Source organism: Anomaloglossus baeobatrachus, unplaced genomic scaffold, assembly GCF_048569485.1.
Source record: "Anomaloglossus baeobatrachus isolate aAnoBae1 unplaced genomic scaffold, aAnoBae1.hap1 Scaffold_2998, whole genome shotgun sequence".
Taxonomy (NCBI): Eukaryota; Metazoa; Chordata; class Amphibia; order Anura; family Aromobatidae; genus Anomaloglossus; species Anomaloglossus baeobatrachus.
The window spans coordinates 1-17,381 of NW_027442429.1; the positions used below are offsets into that span (position 1 = coordinate 1).

Genomic DNA, 17,381 nt, shown 5'->3' on the forward strand with positions numbered 1-17,381 from the left:
AATGGATTTTTAGAACAGGGAGATGGAAAAAGAGCTTGCTCTGTCCACTCCACGCATTGACCTGGTATTGCAGTACCTCCAGGAACGGTGCACCCCTTCTTAACCCAGTTTCCAAAAGCAGAACTCAATTCACCTGATTCATATTAGCCCGATTTAATGAATTGGAAGAAAGCATACGTCTTCATATGCACCTCAATTTGGCCCATTCACTTTTCACACTTCCTCCTTTTGTTTTTTATCTTTCACACTTTTGACTTTCTTTATTCATCCAAATAGCAAACTCATCACCACTCAACCTGACCAACTCGGCTATGTCCCCGTGCTGCAGTTCTCTGTCTTATCTAGATCATTTGCAATTGAATGGAATAGATCCCTTTTGGACAAAGTGGATTCACCTGCTGCTGCAGTGACCACAGGTGTGATAACATCTAGAATTGGCATCTGGTGCGATCTCTCCGCTTCCACTCCAAAGAAAGTTACCTGTTTATTCCTATCATGCATTGGTTTTTGGGGTTTTCTTTGAGTAATGATGATCTCTTTAGTAGTCTGTTGGCGCCCTCTCCTGGAGGAATAGTTTGCTTGCTCTTGGACATTCTAAAAGAGAGGTCATGATAGACATTGAGCTTCTGAGCTCAATTGGGGACAGTCATGGGTGATGAATGTTTGCAACCTACTGCGAAGCCTCATACCGCAATATAAGGAACGTCAAATACTAAGAAAGGGCGGCCTATGAAAGAATTACTACTTTCAATAAGTACACTTAAACGGCTAATTGGGAATAGAAAAACTGTAAAAAGCCCTCTGAGAAAGCCCCCCTCTAACCTTTGATAGTAAGCTTTTCTGTAGTCTGCCTGTTGATGTATTTTCCGTTTGAACTGTGCACAACATGAAGAGACGGAACACTGGCGGCTTGTCACAATGCCCCCCGATGACATCACAATAGCGCTGCTGCCTAGAAAACAAGCTGCGCAGAAGAAGTTGTTCTTTGGGTGGGAGGGTGGGCTAGTGGAAGGAGGGGGCAATCTCTTTTTTTCCGCGGGTGGTAGGGGGATGACAGGAGAAGGGAAGCGGGTGGTGAGAAAGGTACAGAGGGCAGGGTTTGGGGGCTGGGAAGGAAAGGGAAAAGATTAGGGTTTGGGGATGATGAAAGGGCTTTCTACGGGTAAGGATGGCAAAGGGTGGCAGTGACGGAAAGTCAGGCAACCTGTCCTGTCCGTCTTTTTGTATCGTGAATTGGAAAGACTGCAAGGGGGAGGGGAGTTGCTTGCGCCCTAAAGGAGGAGTTATTCAGATTCATTGCAGTGGGCGGCGGCTGCAAAACGCACCATTCTTCTTGTTTTGGCTCTGCAAAGCAGCCTTTTCAAGGGTTGGCTTGGGTGACAAAATGTCTTGTGTAGGCGTGGGTTTGTCTCCCTCTCGCTCTCTCTCCCTAAGATGTGTCCGGCATAGGCCAGGGTGCCACTCGAGGCCCAAACCAATTCTGGTTATCGCTTCTCGGCCTTTTGGCTAAGATCAAGTGTAGTATCTGTTCTTATCAGTTTAATATCTGATACGTCCCCTATCTGGGGACCATATATTAAATGGATTTTTAGAACAGGGAGATGGAAAAAGAGCTTGCTCTGTCCACTCCACGCATTGACCTGGTATTGCAGTACCTCCAGGAACGGTGCACCCCTTCTTAACCCAGTTTCCAAAAGCAGAACTCAATTCACCTGATTCATATTAGCCCGATTTAATGAATTGGAAGAAAGCATACGTCTTCATATGCACCTCAATTTGGCCCATTCACTTTTCACACTTCCTCCTTTTGTTTTTTATCTTTCACACTTTTGACTTTCTTTATTCATCCAAATAGCAAACTCATCACCACTCAACCTGACCAACTCGGCTATGTCCCCGTGCTGCAGTTCTCTGTCTTATCTAGATCATTTGCAATTGAATGGAATAGATCCCTTTTGGACAAAGTGGATTCACCTGCTGCTGCAGTGACCACAGGTGTGATAACATCTAGAATTGGCATCTGGTGCGATCTCTCCGCTTCCACTCCAAAGAAAGTTACCTGTTTATTCCTATCATGCATTGGTTTTTGGGGTTTTCTTTGAGTAATGATGATCTCTTTAGTAGTCTGTTGGCGCCCTCTCCTGGAGGAATAGTTTGCTTGCTCTTGGACATTCTAAAAGAGAGGTCATGATAGACATTGAGCTTCTGAGCTCAATTGGGGACAGTCATGGGTGATGAATGTTTGCAACCTACTGCGAAGCCTCATACCGCAATATAAGGAACGTCAAATACTAAGAAAGGGCGGCCTATGAAAGAATTACTACTTTCAATAAGTACACTTAAACGGCTAATTGGGAATAGAAAAACTGTAAAAAGCCCTCTGAGAAAGCCCCCCTCTAACCTTTGATAGTAAGCTTTTCTGTAGTCTGCCTGTTGATGTATTTTCCGTTTGAACTGTGCACAACATGAAGAGACGGAACACTGGCGGCTTGTCACAATGCCCCCCGATGACATCACAATAGCGCTGCTGCCTAGAAAACAAGCTGCGCAGAAGAAGTTGTTCTTTGGGTGGGAGGGTGGGCTAGTGGAAGGAGGGGGCAATCTCTTTTTTTCCCGGGTGGTAGGGGGATGACAGGAGAAGGGAAGCGGGTGGTGAGAAAGGTACAGAGGGCAGGGTTTGGGGGCTGGGAAGGAAAGGGAAAAGATTAGGGTTTGGGGATGATGAAAGGGCTTTCTACGGGTAAGGATGGCAAAGGGTGGCAGTGACGGAAAGTCAGGCAACCTGTCCTGTCCGTCTTTTTGTATCGTGAATTGGAAAGACTGCAAGGGGGAGGGGAGTTGCTTGCGCCCTAAAGGAGGAGTTATTCAGATTCATTGCAGTGGGCGGCGGCTGCAAAACGCACCATTCTTCTTGTTTTGGCTCTGCAAAGCAGCCTTTTCAAGGGTTGGCTTGGGTGACAAAATGTCTTGTGTAGGCGTGGGTTTGTCTCCCTCTCGCTCTCTCTCCCTAAGATGTGTCCGGCATAGGCCAGGGTGCCACTCGAGGCCCAAACCAATTCTGGTTATCGCTTCTCGGCCTTTTGGCTAAGATCAAGTGTAGTATCTGTTCTTATCAGTTTAATATCTGATACGTCCCCTATCTGGGGACCATATATTAAATGGATTTTTAGAACAGGGAGATGGAAAAAGAGCTTGCTCTGTCCACTCCACGCATTGACCTGGTATTGCAGTACCTCCAGGAACGGTGCACCCCTTCTTAACCCAGTTTCCAAAAGCAGAACTCAATTCACCTGATTCATATTAGCCCGATTTAATGAATTGGAAGAAAGCATACGTCTTCATATGCACCTCAATTTGGCCCATTCACTTTTCACACTTCCTCCTTTTGTTTTTTATCTTTCACACTTTTGACTTTCTTTATTCATCCAAATAGCAAACTCATCACCACTCAACCTGACCAACTCGGCTATGTCCCCGTGCTGCAGTTCTCTGTCTTATCTAGATCATTTGCAATTGAATGGAATAGATCCCTTTTGGACAAAGTGGATTCACCTGCTGCTGCAGTGACCACAGGTGTGATAACATCTAGAATTGGCATCTGGTGCGATCTCTCCGCTTCCACTCCAAAGAAAGTTACCTGTTTATTCCTATCATGCATTGGTTTTTGGGGTTTTCTTTGAGTAATGATGATCTCTTTAGTAGTCTGTTGGCGCCCTCTCCTGGAGGAATAGTTTGCTTGCTCTTGGACATTCTAAAAGAGAGGTCATGATAGACATTGAGCTTCTGAGCTCAATTGGGGACAGTCATGGGTGATGAATGTTTGCAACCTACTGCGAAGCCTCATACCGCAATATAAGGAACGTCAAATACTAAGAAAGGGCGGCCTATGAAAGAATTACTACTTTCAATAAGTACACTTAAACGGCTAATTGGGAATAGAAAAACTGTAAAAAGCCCTCTGAGAAAGCCCCCCTCTAACCTTTGATAGTAAGCTTTTCTGTAGTCTGCCTGTTGATGTATTTTCCGTTTGAACTGTGCACAACATGAAGAGACGGAACACTGGCGGCTTGTCACAATGCCCCCCGATGACATCACAATAGCGCTGCTGCCTAGAAAACAAGCTGCGCAGAAGAAGTTGTTCTTTGGGTGGGAGGGTGGGCTAGTGGAAGGAGGGGGCAATCTCTTTTTTTCCCGGGTGGTAGGGGGATGACAGGAGAAGGGAAGCGGGTGGTGAGAAAGGTACAGAGGGCAGGGTTTGGGGGCTGGGAAGGAAAGGGAAAAGATTAGGGTTTGGGGATGATGAAAGGGCTTTCTACGGGTAAGGATGGCAAAGGGTGGCAGTGACGGAAAGTCAGGCAACCTGTCCTGTCCGTCTTTTTGTATCGTGAATTGGAAAGACTGCAAGGGGGAGGGGAGTTGCTTGCGCCCTAAAGGAGGAGTTATTCAGATTCATTGCAGTGGGCGGCGGCTGCAAAACGCACCATTCTTCTTGTTTTGGCTCTGCAAAGCAGCCTTTTCAAGGGTTGGCTTGGGTGACAAAATGTCTTGTGTAGGCGTGGGTTTGTCTCCCTCTCGCTCTCTCTCCCTAAGATGTGTCCGGCATAGGCCAGGGTGCCACTCGAGGCCCAAACCAATTCTGGTTATCGCTTCTCGGCCTTTTGGCTAAGATCAAGTGTAGTATCTGTTCTTATCAGTTTAATATCTGATACGTCCCCTATCTGGGGACCATATATTAAATGGATTTTTAGAACAGGGAGATGGAAAAAGAGCTTGCTCTGTCCACTCCACGCATTGACCTGGTATTGCAGTACCTCCAGGAACGGTGCACCCCTTCTTAACCCAGTTTCCAAAAGCAGAACTCAATTCACCTGATTCATATTAGCCCGATTTAATGAATTGGAAGAAAGCATACGTCTTCATATGCACCTCAATTTGGCCCATTCACTTTTCACACTTCCTCCTTTTGTTTTTTATCTTTCACACTTTTGACTTTCTTTATTCATCCAAATAGCAAACTCATCACCACTCAACCTGACCAACTCGGCTATGTCCCCGTGCTGCAGTTCTCTGTCTTATCTAGATCATTTGCAATTGAATGGAATAGATCCCTTTTGGACAAAGTGGATTCACCTGCTGCTGCAGTGACCACAGGTGTGATAACATCTAGAATTGGCATCTGGTGCGATCTCTCCGCTTCCACTCCAAAGAAAGTTACCTGTTTATTCCTATCATGCATTGGTTTTTGGGGTTTTCTTTGAGTAATGATGATCTCTTTAGTAGTCTGTTGGCGCCCTCTCCTGGAGGAATAGTTTGCTTGCTCTTGGACATTCTAAAAGAGAGGTCATGATAGACATTGAGCTTCTGAGCTCAATTGGGGACAGTCATGGGTGATGAATGTTTGCAACCTACTGCGAAGCCTCATACCGCAATATAAGGAACGTCAAATACTAAGAAAGGGCGGCCTATGAAAGAATTACTACTTTCAATAAGTACACTTAAACGGCTAATTGGGAATAGAAAAACTGTAAAAAGCCCTCTGAGAAAGCCCCCCTCTAACCTTTGATAGTAAGCTTTTCTGTAGTCTGCCTGTTGATGTATTTTCCGTTTGAACTGTGCACAACATGAAGAGACGGAACACTGGCGGCTTGTCACAATGCCCCCCGATGACATCACAATAGCGCTGCTGCCTAGAAAACAAGCTGCGCAGAAGAAGTTGTTCTTTGGGTGGGAGGGTGGGCTAGTGGAAGGAGGGGGCAATCTCTTTTTTTCCCGGGTGGTAGGGGGATGACAGGAGAAGGGAAGCGGGTGGTGAGAAAGGTACAGAGGGCAGGGTTTGGGGGCTGGGAAGGAAAGGGAAAAGATTAGGGTTTGGGGATGATGAAAGGGCTTTCTACGGGTAAGGATGGCAAAGGGTGGCAGTGACGGAAAGTCAGGCAACCTGTCCTGTCCGTCTTTTTGTATCGTGAATTGGAAAGACTGCAAGGGGGAGGGGAGTTGCTTGCGCCCTAAAGGAGGAGTTATTCAGATTCATTGCAGTGGGCGGCGGCTGCAAAACGCACCATTCTTCTTGTTTTGGCTCTGCAAAGCAGCCTTTTCAAGGGTTGGCTTGGGTGACAAAATGTCTTGTGTAGGCGTGGGTTTGTCTCCCTCTCGCTCTCTCTCCCTAAGATGTGTCCGGCATAGGCCAGGGTGCCACTCGAGGCCCAAACCAATTCTGGTTATCGCTTCTCGGCCTTTTGGCTAAGATCAAGTGTAGTATCTGTTCTTATCAGTTTAATATCTGATACGTCCCCTATCTGGGGACCATATATTAAATGGATTTTTAGAACAGGGAGATGGAAAAAGAGCTTGCTCTGTCCACTCCACGCATTGACCTGGTATTGCAGTACCTCCAGGAACGGTGCACCCCTTCTTAACCCAGTTTCCAAAAGCAGAACTCAATTCACCTGATTCATATTAGCCCGATTTAATGAATTGGAAGAAAGCATACGTCTTCATATGCACCTCAATTTGGCCCATTCACTTTTCACACTTCCTCCTTTTGTTTTTTATCTTTCACACTTTTGACTTTCTTTATTCATCCAAATAGCAAACTCATCACCACTCAACCTGACCAACTCGGCTATGTCCCCGTGCTGCAGTTCTCTGTCTTATCTAGATCATTTGCAATTGAATGGAATAGATCCCTTTTGGACAAAGTGGATTCACCTGCTGCTGCAGTGACCACAGGTGTGATAACATCTAGAATTGGCATCTGGTGCGATCTCTCCGCTTCCACTCCAAAGAAAGTTACCTGTTTATTCCTATCATGCATTGGTTTTTGGGGTTTTCTTTGAGTAATGATGATCTCTTTAGTAGTCTGTTGGCGCCCTCTCCTGGAGGAATAGTTTGCTTGCTCTTGGACATTCTAAAAGAGAGGTCATGATAGACATTGAGCTTCTGAGCTCAATTGGGGACAGTCATGGGTGATGAATGTTTGCAACCTACTGCGAAGCCTCATACCGCAATATAAGGAACGTCAAATACTAAGAAAGGGCGGCCTATGAAAGAATTACTACTTTCAATAAGTACACTTAAACGGCTAATTGGGAATAGAAAAACTGTAAAAAGCCCTCTGAGAAAGCCCCCCTCTAACCTTTGATAGTAAGCTTTTCTGTAGTCTGCCTGTTGATGTATTTTCCGTTTGAACTGTGCACAACATGAAGAGACGGAACACTGGCGGCTTGTCACAATGCCCCCCGATGACATCACAATAGCGCTGCTGCCTAGAAAACAAGCTGCGCAGAAGAAGTTGTTCTTTGGGTGGGAGGGTGGGCTAGTGGAAGGAGGGGGCAATCTCTTTTTTTCCCGGGTGGTAGGGGGATGACAGGAGAAGGGAAGCGGGTGGTGAGAAAGGTACAGAGGGCAGGGTTTGGGGGCTGGGAAGGAAAGGGAAAAGATTAGGGTTTGGGGATGATGAAAGGGCTTTCTACGGGTAAGGATGGCAAAGGGTGGCAGTGACGGAAAGTCAGGCAACCTGTCCTGTCCGTCTTTTTGTATCGTGAATTGGAAAGACTGCAAGGGGGAGGGGAGTTGCTTGCGCCCTAAAGGAGGAGTTATTCAGATTCATTGCAGTGGGCGGCGGCTGCAAAACGCACCATTCTTCTTGTTTTGGCTCTGCAAAGCAGCCTTTTCAAGGGTTGGCTTGGGTGACAAAATGTCTTGTGTAGGCGTGGGTTTGTCTCCCTCTCGCTCTCTCTCCCTAAGATGTGTCCGGCATAGGCCAGGGTGCCACTCGAGGCCCAAACCAATTCTGGTTATCGCTTCTCGGCCTTTTGGCTAAGATCAAGTGTAGTATCTGTTCTTATCAGTTTAATATCTGATACGTCCCCTATCTGGGGACCATATATTAAATGGATTTTTAGAACAGGGAGATGGAAAAAGAGCTTGCTCTGTCCACTCCACGCATTGACCTGGTATTGCAGTACCTCCAGGAACGGTGCACCCCTTCTTAACCCAGTTTCCAAAAGCAGAACTCAATTCACCTGATTCATATTAGCCCGATTTAATGAATTGGAAGAAAGCATACGTCTTCATATGCACCTCAATTTGGCCCATTCACTTTTCACACTTCCTCCTTTTGTTTTTTATCTTTCACACTTTTGACTTTCTTTATTCATCCAAATAGCAAACTCATCACCACTCAACCTGACCAACTCGGCTATGTCCCCGTGCTGCAGTTCTCTGTCTTATCTAGATCATTTGCAATTGAATGGAATAGATCCCTTTTGGACAAAGTGGATTCACCTGCTGCTGCAGTGACCACAGGTGTGATAACATCTAGAATTGGCATCTGGTGCGATCTCTCCGCTTCCACTCCAAAGAAAGTTACCTGTTTATTCCTATCATGCATTGGTTTTTGGGGTTTTCTTTGAGTAATGATGATCTCTTTAGTAGTCTGTTGGCGCCCTCTCCTGGAGGAATAGTTTGCTTGCTCTTGGACATTCTAAAAGAGAGGTCATGATAGACATTGAGCTTCTGAGCTCAATTGGGGACAGTCATGGGTGATGAATGTTTGCAACCTACTGCGAAGCCTCATACCGCAATATAAGGAACGTCAAATACTAAGAAAGGGCGGCCTATGAAAGAATTACTACTTTCAATAAGTACACTTAAACGGCTAATTGGGAATAGAAAAACTGTAAAAAGCCCTCTGAGAAAGCCCCCCTCTAACCTTTGATAGTAAGCTTTTCTGTAGTCTGCCTGTTGATGTATTTTCCGTTTGAACTGTGCACAACATGAAGAGACGGAACACTGGCGGCTTGTCACAATGCCCCCCGATGACATCACAATAGCGCTGCTGCCTAGAAAACAAGCTGCGCAGAAGAAGTTGTTCTTTGGGTGGGAGGGTGGGCTAGTGGAAGGAGGGGGCAATCTCTTTTTTTCCCGGGTGGTAGGGGGATGACAGGAGAAGGGAAGCGGGTGGTGAGAAAGGTACAGAGGGCAGGGTTTGGGGGCTGGGAAGGAAAGGGAAAAGATTAGGGTTTGGGGATGATGAAAGGGCTTTCTACGGGTAAGGATGGCAAAGGGTGGCAGTGACGGAAAGTCAGGCAACCTGTCCTGTCCGTCTTTTTGTATCGTGAATTGGAAAGACTGCAAGGGGGAGGGGAGTTGCTTGCGCCCTAAAGGAGGAGTTATTCAGATTCATTGCAGTGGGCGGCGGCTGCAAAACGCACCATTCTTCTTGTTTTGGCTCTGCAAAGCAGCCTTTTCAAGGGTTGGCTTGGGTGACAAAATGTCTTGTGTAGGCGTGGGTTTGTCTCCCTCTCGCTCTCTCTCCCTAAGATGTGTCCGGCATAGGCCAGGGTGCCACTCGAGGCCCAAACCAATTCTGGTTATCGCTTCTCGGCCTTTTGGCTAAGATCAAGTGTAGTATCTGTTCTTATCAGTTTAATATCTGATACGTCCCCTATCTGGGGACCATATATTAAATGGATTTTTAGAACAGGGAGATGGAAAAAGAGCTTGCTCTGTCCACTCCACGCATTGACCTGGTATTGCAGTACCTCCAGGAACGGTGCACCCCTTCTTAACCCAGTTTCCAAAAGCAGAACTCAATTCACCTGATTCATATTAGCCCGATTTAATGAATTGGAAGAAAGCATACGTCTTCATATGCACCTCAATTTGGCCCATTCACTTTTCACACTTCCTCCTTTTGTTTTTTATCTTTCACACTTTTGACTTTCTTTATTCATCCAAATAGCAAACTCATCACCACTCAACCTGACCAACTCGGCTATGTCCCCGTGCTGCAGTTCTCTGTCTTATCTAGATCATTTGCAATTGAATGGAATAGATCCCTTTTGGACAAAGTGGATTCACCTGCTGCTGCAGTGACCACAGGTGTGATAACATCTAGAATTGGCATCTGGTGCGATCTCTCCGCTTCCACTCCAAAGAAAGTTACCTGTTTATTCCTATCATGCATTGGTTTTTGGGGTTTTCTTTGAGTAATGATGATCTCTTTAGTAGTCTGTTGGCGCCCTCTCCTGGAGGAATAGTTTGCTTGCTCTTGGACATTCTAAAAGAGAGGTCATGATAGACATTGAGCTTCTGAGCTCAATTGGGGACAGTCATGGGTGATGAATGTTTGCAACCTACTGCGAAGCCTCATACCGCAATATAAGGAACGTCAAATACTAAGAAAGGGCGGCCTATGAAAGAATTACTACTTTCAATAAGTACACTTAAACGGCTAATTGGGAATAGAAAAACTGTAAAAAGCCCTCTGAGAAAGCCCCCCTCTAACCTTTGATAGTAAGCTTTTCTGTAGTCTGCCTGTTGATGTATTTTCCGTTTGAACTGTGCACAACATGAAGAGACGGAACACTGGCGGCTTGTCACAATGCCCCCCGATGACATCACAATAGCGCTGCTGCCTAGAAAACAAGCTGCGCAGAAGAAGTTGTTCTTTGGGTGGGAGGGTGGGCTAGTGGAAGGAGGGGGCAATCTCTTTTTTTCCCGGGTGGTAGGGGGATGACAGGAGAAGGGAAGCGGGTGGTGAGAAAGGTACAGAGGGCAGGGTTTGGGGGCTGGGAAGGAAAGGGAAAAGATTAGGGTTTGGGGATGATGAAAGGGCTTTCTACGGGTAAGGATGGCAAAGGGTGGCAGTGACGGAAAGTCAGGCAACCTGTCCTGTCCGTCTTTTTGTATCGTGAATTGGAAAGACTGCAAGGGGGAGGGGAGTTGCTTGCGCCCTAAAGGAGGAGTTATTCAGATTCATTGCAGTGGGCGGCGGCTGCAAAACGCACCATTCTTCTTGTTTTGGCTCTGCAAAGCAGCCTTTTCAAGGGTTGGCTTGGGTGACAAAATGTCTTGTGTAGGCGTGGGTTTGTCTCCCTCTCGCTCTCTCTCCCTAAGATGTGTCCGGCATAGGCCAGGGTGCCACTCGAGGCCCAAACCAATTCTGGTTATCGCTTCTCGGCCTTTTGGCTAAGATCAAGTGTAGTATCTGTTCTTATCAGTTTAATATCTGATACGTCCCCTATCTGGGGACCATATATTAAATGGATTTTTAGAACAGGGAGATGGAAAAAGAGCTTGCTCTGTCCACTCCACGCATTGACCTGGTATTGCAGTACCTCCAGGAACGGTGCACCCCTTCTTAACCCAGTTTCCAAAAGCAGAACTCAATTCACCTGATTCATATTAGCCCGATTTAATGAATTGGAAGAAAGCATACGTCTTCATATGCACCTCAATTTGGCCCATTCACTTTTCACACTTCCTCCTTTTGTTTTTTATCTTTCACACTTTTGACTTTCTTTATTCATCCAAATAGCAAACTCATCACCACTCAACCTGACCAACTCGGCTATGTCCCCGTGCTGCAGTTCTCTGTCTTATCTAGATCATTTGCAATTGAATGGAATAGATCCCTTTTGGACAAAGTGGATTCACCTGCTGCTGCAGTGACCACAGGTGTGATAACATCTAGAATTGGCATCTGGTGCGATCTCTCCGCTTCCACTCCAAAGAAAGTTACCTGTTTATTCCTATCATGCATTGGTTTTTGGGGTTTTCTTTGAGTAATGATGATCTCTTTAGTAGTCTGTTGGCGCCCTCTCCTGGAGGAATAGTTTGCTTGCTCTTGGACATTCTAAAAGAGAGGTCATGATAGACATTGAGCTTCTGAGCTCAATTGGGGACAGTCATGGGTGATGAATGTTTGCAACCTACTGCGAAGCCTCATACCGCAATATAAGGAACGTCAAATACTAAGAAAGGGCGGCCTATGAAAGAATTACTACTTTCAATAAGTACACTTAAACGGCTAATTGGGAATAGAAAAACTGTAAAAAGCCCTCTGAGAAAGCCCCCCTCTAACCTTTGATAGTAAGCTTTTCTGTAGTCTGCCTGTTGATGTATTTTCCGTTTGAACTGTGCACAACATGAAGAGACGGAACACTGGCGGCTTGTCACAATGCCCCCCGATGACATCACAATAGCGCTGCTGCCTAGAAAACAAGCTGCGCAGAAGAAGTTGTTCTTTGGGTGGGAGGGTGGGCTAGTGGAAGGAGGGGGCAATCTCTTTTTTTCCCGGGTGGTAGGGGGATGACAGGAGAAGGGAAGCGGGTGGTGAGAAAGGTACAGAGGGCAGGGTTTGGGGGCTGGGAAGGAAAGGGAAAAGATTAGGGTTTGGGGATGATGAAAGGGCTTTCTACGGGTAAGGATGGCAAAGGGTGGCAGTGACGGAAAGTCAGGCAACCTGTCCTGTCCGTCTTTTTGTATCGTGAATTGGAAAGACTGCAAGGGGGAGGGGAGTTGCTTGCGCCCTAAAGGAGGAGTTATTCAGATTCATTGCAGTGGGCGGCGGCTGCAAAACGCACCATTCTTCTTGTTTTGGCTCTGCAAAGCAGCCTTTTCAAGGGTTGGCTTGGGTGACAAAATGTCTTGTGTAGGCGTGGGTTTGTCTCCCTCTCGCTCTCTCTCCCTAAGATGTGTCCGGCATAGGCCAGGGTGCCACTCGAGGCCCAAACCAATTCTGGTTATCGCTTCTCGGCCTTTTGGCTAAGATCAAGTGTAGTATCTGTGAGGCTCGGCAGATGCAATGCACACTGGAAGGTTGCGCTTGCTAGTACTCTTGATGTATAGTATATTCATCTAGAGGAAAACATGGCCCTACCAGGATCGAGGCTATTAGACTGAGTAAGTGTGGGGGCTATGGTGCAATGTGCCCCAGGACTGACGACCCTGGAGTGAGTCTGAGCTTGCTGGCTTGGGACCCCGGCGAGCCTTGGGCTCTGTAGCACACCGTACCTTGCCCTTTCATACTTTCTGAGCATATTGCTCTATCCCGGCCTTCTGGCTAGGAAGGGAAATTTTTATAATCATGGTCGGAGGTCCGTTCAGCTTTGGGCTGAGAAACCAACACCCGGTTGGAGGTCCGGGTCAGCTTCGGCTGAGAAACCAACACCCGGTTGGAGGTCCGGTTAGCCTTGGGCTGAGAAACCAACACCGGTTGACGGTCCGGGCAGTTTCGGCTGCGAAACCAACAACTAGTAGCTCTCTACTCCACTTGGGTAAGATGCCTGGGTGGACGCTGGGAGCAACGACAAGGCTCAACCAGGCTTCGGCTTGGGGGAGCACCGAAGATCCCTGACCCTTGCTGTGGCCTTCTGGCTCGGAGGGACGGGGTTGATTTTTGGGGACCCTCTCCTCACGGAGGGGTCCACACGAATCCTAGCCTTTGCACTGTTTTTGGTGTGACTTCGGTCATGCATTTTTTGCGGTGCTTTGGAAAGCTTCATTAAATCAAAATCTGTTCTTATCAGTTTAATATCTGATACGTCCCCTATCTGGGGACCATATATTAAATGGATTTTTAGAACAGGGAGATGGAAAAAGAGCTTGCTCTGTCCACTCCACGCATTGACCTGGTATTGCAGTACCTCCAGGAACGGTGCACCCCTTCTTAACCCAGTTTCCAAAAGCAGAACTCAATTCACCTGATTCATATTAGCCCGATTTAATGAATTGGAAGAAAGCATACGTCTTCATATGCACCTCAATTTGGCCCATTCACTTTTCACACTTCCTCCTTTTGTTTTTTATCTTTCACACTTTTGACTTTCTTTATTCATCCAAATAGCAAACTCATCACCACTCAACCTGACCAACTCGGCTATGTCCCCGTGCTGCAGTTCTCTGTCTTATCTAGATCATTTGCAATTGAATGGAATAGATCCCTTTTGGACAAAGTGGATTCACCTGCTGCTGCAGTGACCACAGGTGTGATAACATCTAGAATTGGCATCTGGTGCGATCTCTCCGCTTCCACTCCAAAGAAAGTTACCTGTTTATTCCTATCATGCATTGGTTTTTGGGGTTTTCTTTGAGTAATGATGATCTCTTTAGTAGTCTGTTGGCGCCCTCTCCTGGAGGAATAGTTTGCTTGCTCTTGGACATTCTAAAAGAGAGGTCATGATAGACATTGAGCTTCTGAGCTCAATTGGGGACAGTCATGGGTGATGAATGTTTGCAACCTACTGCGAAGCCTCATACCGCAATATAAGGAACGTCAAATACTAAGAAAGGGCGGCCTATGAAAGAATTACTACTTTCAATAAGTACACTTAAACGGCTAATTGGGAATAGAAAAACTGTAAAAAGCCCTCTGAGAAAGCCCCCCTCTAACCTTTGATAGTAAGCTTTTCTGTAGTCTGCCTGTTGATGTATTTTCCGTTTGAACTGTGCACAACATGAAGAGACGGAACACTGGCGGCTTGTCACAATGCCCCCCGATGACATCACAATAGCGCTGCTGCCTAGAAAACAAGCTGCGCAGAAGAAGTTGTTCTTTGGGTGGGAGGGTGGGCTAGTGGAAGGAGGGGGCAATCTCTTTTTTTCCCGGGTGGTAGGGGGATGACAGGAGAAGGGAAGCGGGTGGTGAGAAAGGTACAGAGGGCAGGGTTTGGGGGCTGGGAAGGAAAGGGAAAAGATTAGGGTTTGGGGATGATGAAAGGGCTTTCTACGGGTAAGGATGGCAAAGGGTGGCAGTGACGGAAAGTCAGGCAACCTGTCCTGTCCGTCTTTTTGTATCGTGAATTGGAAAGACTGCAAGGGGGAGGGGAGTTGCTTGCGCCCTAAAGGAGGAGTTATTCAGATTCATTGCAGTGGGCGGCGGCTGCAAAACGCACCATTCTTCTTGTTTTGGCTCTGCAAAGCAGCCTTTTCAAGGGTTGGCTTGGGTGACAAAATGTCTTGTGTAGGCGTGGGTTTGTCTCCCTCTCGCTCTCTCTCCCTAAGATGTGTCCGGCATAGGCCAGGGTGCCACTCGAGGCCCAAACCAATTCTGGTTATCGCTTCTCGGCCTTTTGGCTAAGATCAAGTGTAGTATCTGTTCTTATCAGTTTAATATCTGATACGTCCCCTATCTGGGGACCATATATTAAATGGATTTTTAGAACAGGGAGATGGAAAAAGAGCTTGCTCTGTCCACTCCACGCATTGACCTGGTATTGCAGTACCTCCAGGAACGGTGCACCCCTTCTTAACCCAGTTTCCAAAAGCAGAACTCAATTCACCTGATTCATATTAGCCCGATTTAATGAATTGGAAGAAAGCATACGTCTTCATATGCACCTCAATTTGGCCCATTCACTTTTCACACTTCCTCCTTTTGTTTTTTATCTTTCACACTTTTGACTTTCTTTATTCATCCAAATAGCAAACTCATCACCACTCAACCTGACCAACTCGGCTATGTCCCCGTGCTGCAGTTCTCTGTCTTATCTAGATCATTTGCAATTGAATGGAATAGATCCCTTTTGGACAAAGTGGATTCACCTGCTGCTGCAGTGACCACAGGTGTGATAACATCTAGAATTGGCATCTGGTGCGATCTCTCCGCTTCCACTCCAAAGAAAGTTACCTGTTTATTCCTATCATGCATTGGTTTTTGGGGTTTTCTTTGAGTAATGATGATCTCTTTAGTAGTCTGTTGGCGCCCTCTCCTGGAGGAATAGTTTGCTTGCTCTTGGACATTCTAAAAGAGAGGTCATGATAGACATTGAGCTTCTGAGCTCAATTGGGGACAGTCATGGGTGATGAATGTTTGCAACCTACTGCGAAGCCTCATACCGCAATATAAGGAACGTCAAATACTAAGAAAGGGCGGCCTATGAAAGAATTACTACTTTCAATAAGTACACTTAAACGGCTAATTGGGAATAGAAAAACTGTAAAAAGCCCTCTGAGAAAGCCCCCCTCTAACCTTTGATAGTAAGCTTTTCTGTAGTCTGCCTGTTGATGTATTTTCCGTTTGAACTGTGCACAACATGAAGAGACGGAACACTGGCGGCTTGTCACAATGCCCCCCGATGACATCACAATAGCGCTGCTGCCTAGAAAACAAGCTGCGCAGAAGAAGTTGTTCTTTGGGTGGGAGGGTGGGCTAGTGGAAGGAGGGGGCAATCTCTTTTTTTCCCGGGTGGTAGGGGGATGACAGGAGAAGGGAAGCGGGTGGTGAGAAAGGTACAGAGGGCAGGGTTTGGGGGCTGGGAAGGAAAGGGAAAAGATTAGGGTTTGGGGATGATGAAAGGGCTTTCTACGGGTAAGGATGGCAAAGGGTGGCAGTGACGGAAAGTCAGGCAACCTGTCCTGTCCGTCTTTTTGTATCGTGAATTGGAAAGACTGCAAGGGGGAGGGGAGTTGCTTGCGCCCTAAAGGAGGAGTTATTCAGATTCATTGCAGTGGGCGGCGGCTGCAAAACGCACCATTCTTCTTGTTTTGGCTCTGCAAAGCAGCCTTTTCAAGGGTTGGCTTGGGTGACAAAATGTCTTGTGTAGGCGTGGGTTTGTCTCCCTCTCGCTCTCTCTCCCTAAGATGTGTCCGGCATAGGCCAGGGTGCCACTCGAGGCGCAAACCAATTCTGGTTATCGCTTCTCGGCCTTTTGGCTAAGATCAAGTGTAGTATCTGTTCTTATCAGTTTAATATCTGATACGTCCCCTATCTGGGGACCATATATTAAATGGATTTTTAGAACAGGGAGATGGAAAAAGAGCTTGCTCTGTCCACTCCACGCATTGACCTGGTATTGCAGTACCTCCAGGAACGGTGCACCCCTTCTTAACCCAGTTTCCAAAAGCAGAACTCAATTCACCTGATTCATATTAGCCCGATTTAATGAATTGGAAGAAAGCATACGTCTTCATATGCACCTCAATTTGGCCCATTCACTTTTCACACTTCCTCCTTTTGTTTTTTATCTTTCACACTTTTGACTTTCTTTATTCATCCAAATAGCAAACTCATCACCACTCAACCTGACCAACTCGGCTATGTCCCCGTGCTGCAGTTCTCTGTCTTATCTAGATCATTTGCAATTGAATGGAATAGATCCCTTTTGGACAAAGTGGATTCACCTGCTGCTGCAGTGACCACAGGTGTGATAACATCTAGAATTGGCATCTGGTGCGATCTCTCCGCTTCCACTCCAAAGAAAGTTACCTGTTTATTCCTATCATGCATTGGTTTTTGGGGTTTTCTTTGAGTAATGATGATCTCTTTAGTAGTCTGTTGGCGCCCTCTCCTGGAGGAATAGTTTGCTTGCTCTTGGACATTCTAAAAGAGAGGTCATGATAGACATTGAGCTTCTGAGCTCAATTGGGGACAGTCATGGGTGATGAATGTTTGCAACCTACTGCGAAGCCTCATACCGCAATATAAGGAACGTCAAATACTAAGAAAGGGCGGCCTATGAAAGAATTACTACTTTCAATAAGTACACTTAAACGGCTAATTGGGAATAGAAAAACTGTAAAAAGCCCTCTGAGAAAGCCCCCCTCTAACCTTTGATAGTAAGCTTTTCTGTAGTCTGCCTGTTGATGTATTTTCC

General features: G+C 46.4%; 10 non-coding genes and 2 pseudogenes across 10 annotated transcripts; all 12 read left to right on the top strand.

Moving 5' to 3' along the window:
* On the top strand, positions 1 to 98 carry LOC142268310 (U2 spliceosomal RNA; annotated as a pseudogene; the record flags this gene model as incomplete).
* Positions 99 to 1,486: 1,388 nt separating this feature from the next.
* Positions 1,487 to 1,677, top strand: LOC142268296 (U2 spliceosomal RNA). Its single transcript, XR_012734042.1, has one exon. It is a non-coding gene; the product is annotated as a U2 spliceosomal RNA (small nuclear RNA).
* Positions 1,678 to 3,064: 1,387 nt separating this feature from the next.
* LOC142268328 (U2 spliceosomal RNA) lies at positions 3,065 to 3,255 on the top strand. The gene has a single exon (XR_012734059.1). It is a non-coding gene; the product is annotated as a U2 spliceosomal RNA (small nuclear RNA).
* Positions 3,256 to 4,642: 1,387 nt separating this feature from the next.
* LOC142268340 (U2 spliceosomal RNA) lies at positions 4,643 to 4,833 on the top strand. Its single transcript, XR_012734070.1, has one exon. It is a non-coding gene; the product is annotated as a U2 spliceosomal RNA (small nuclear RNA).
* Positions 4,834 to 6,220: 1,387 nt separating this feature from the next.
* Positions 6,221 to 6,411, top strand: LOC142268352 (U2 spliceosomal RNA). Its single transcript, XR_012734081.1, has one exon. It is a non-coding gene; the product is annotated as a U2 spliceosomal RNA (small nuclear RNA).
* A 1,387-nt stretch (positions 6,412 to 7,798) lies between these two features.
* LOC142268364 (U2 spliceosomal RNA) lies at positions 7,799 to 7,989 on the top strand. The gene has a single exon (XR_012734092.1). It is a non-coding gene; the product is annotated as a U2 spliceosomal RNA (small nuclear RNA).
* A 1,387-nt stretch (positions 7,990 to 9,376) lies between these two features.
* LOC142268303 (U2 spliceosomal RNA) lies at positions 9,377 to 9,567 on the top strand. The gene has a single exon (XR_012734046.1). It is a non-coding gene; the product is annotated as a U2 spliceosomal RNA (small nuclear RNA).
* Positions 9,568 to 10,954: 1,387 nt separating this feature from the next.
* LOC142268315 (U2 spliceosomal RNA) lies at positions 10,955 to 11,145 on the top strand. Its single transcript, XR_012734050.1, has one exon. It is a non-coding gene; the product is annotated as a U2 spliceosomal RNA (small nuclear RNA).
* A 1,387-nt stretch (positions 11,146 to 12,532) lies between these two features.
* Positions 12,533 to 12,659, top strand: LOC142268317 (U2 spliceosomal RNA; annotated as a pseudogene).
* A 600-nt stretch (positions 12,660 to 13,259) lies between these two features.
* On the top strand, positions 13,260 to 13,455 carry LOC142268305 (U2 spliceosomal RNA). The gene has a single exon (XR_012734048.1). It is a non-coding gene; the product is annotated as a U2 spliceosomal RNA (small nuclear RNA).
* A 1,387-nt stretch (positions 13,456 to 14,842) lies between these two features.
* LOC142268319 (U2 spliceosomal RNA) lies at positions 14,843 to 15,033 on the top strand. Its single transcript, XR_012734051.1, has one exon. It is a non-coding gene; the product is annotated as a U2 spliceosomal RNA (small nuclear RNA).
* A 1,387-nt stretch (positions 15,034 to 16,420) lies between these two features.
* LOC142268320 (U2 spliceosomal RNA) lies at positions 16,421 to 16,611 on the top strand. The gene has a single exon (XR_012734052.1). It is a non-coding gene; the product is annotated as a U2 spliceosomal RNA (small nuclear RNA).
* Positions 16,612 to 17,381: the final 770 nt, after the last annotated feature.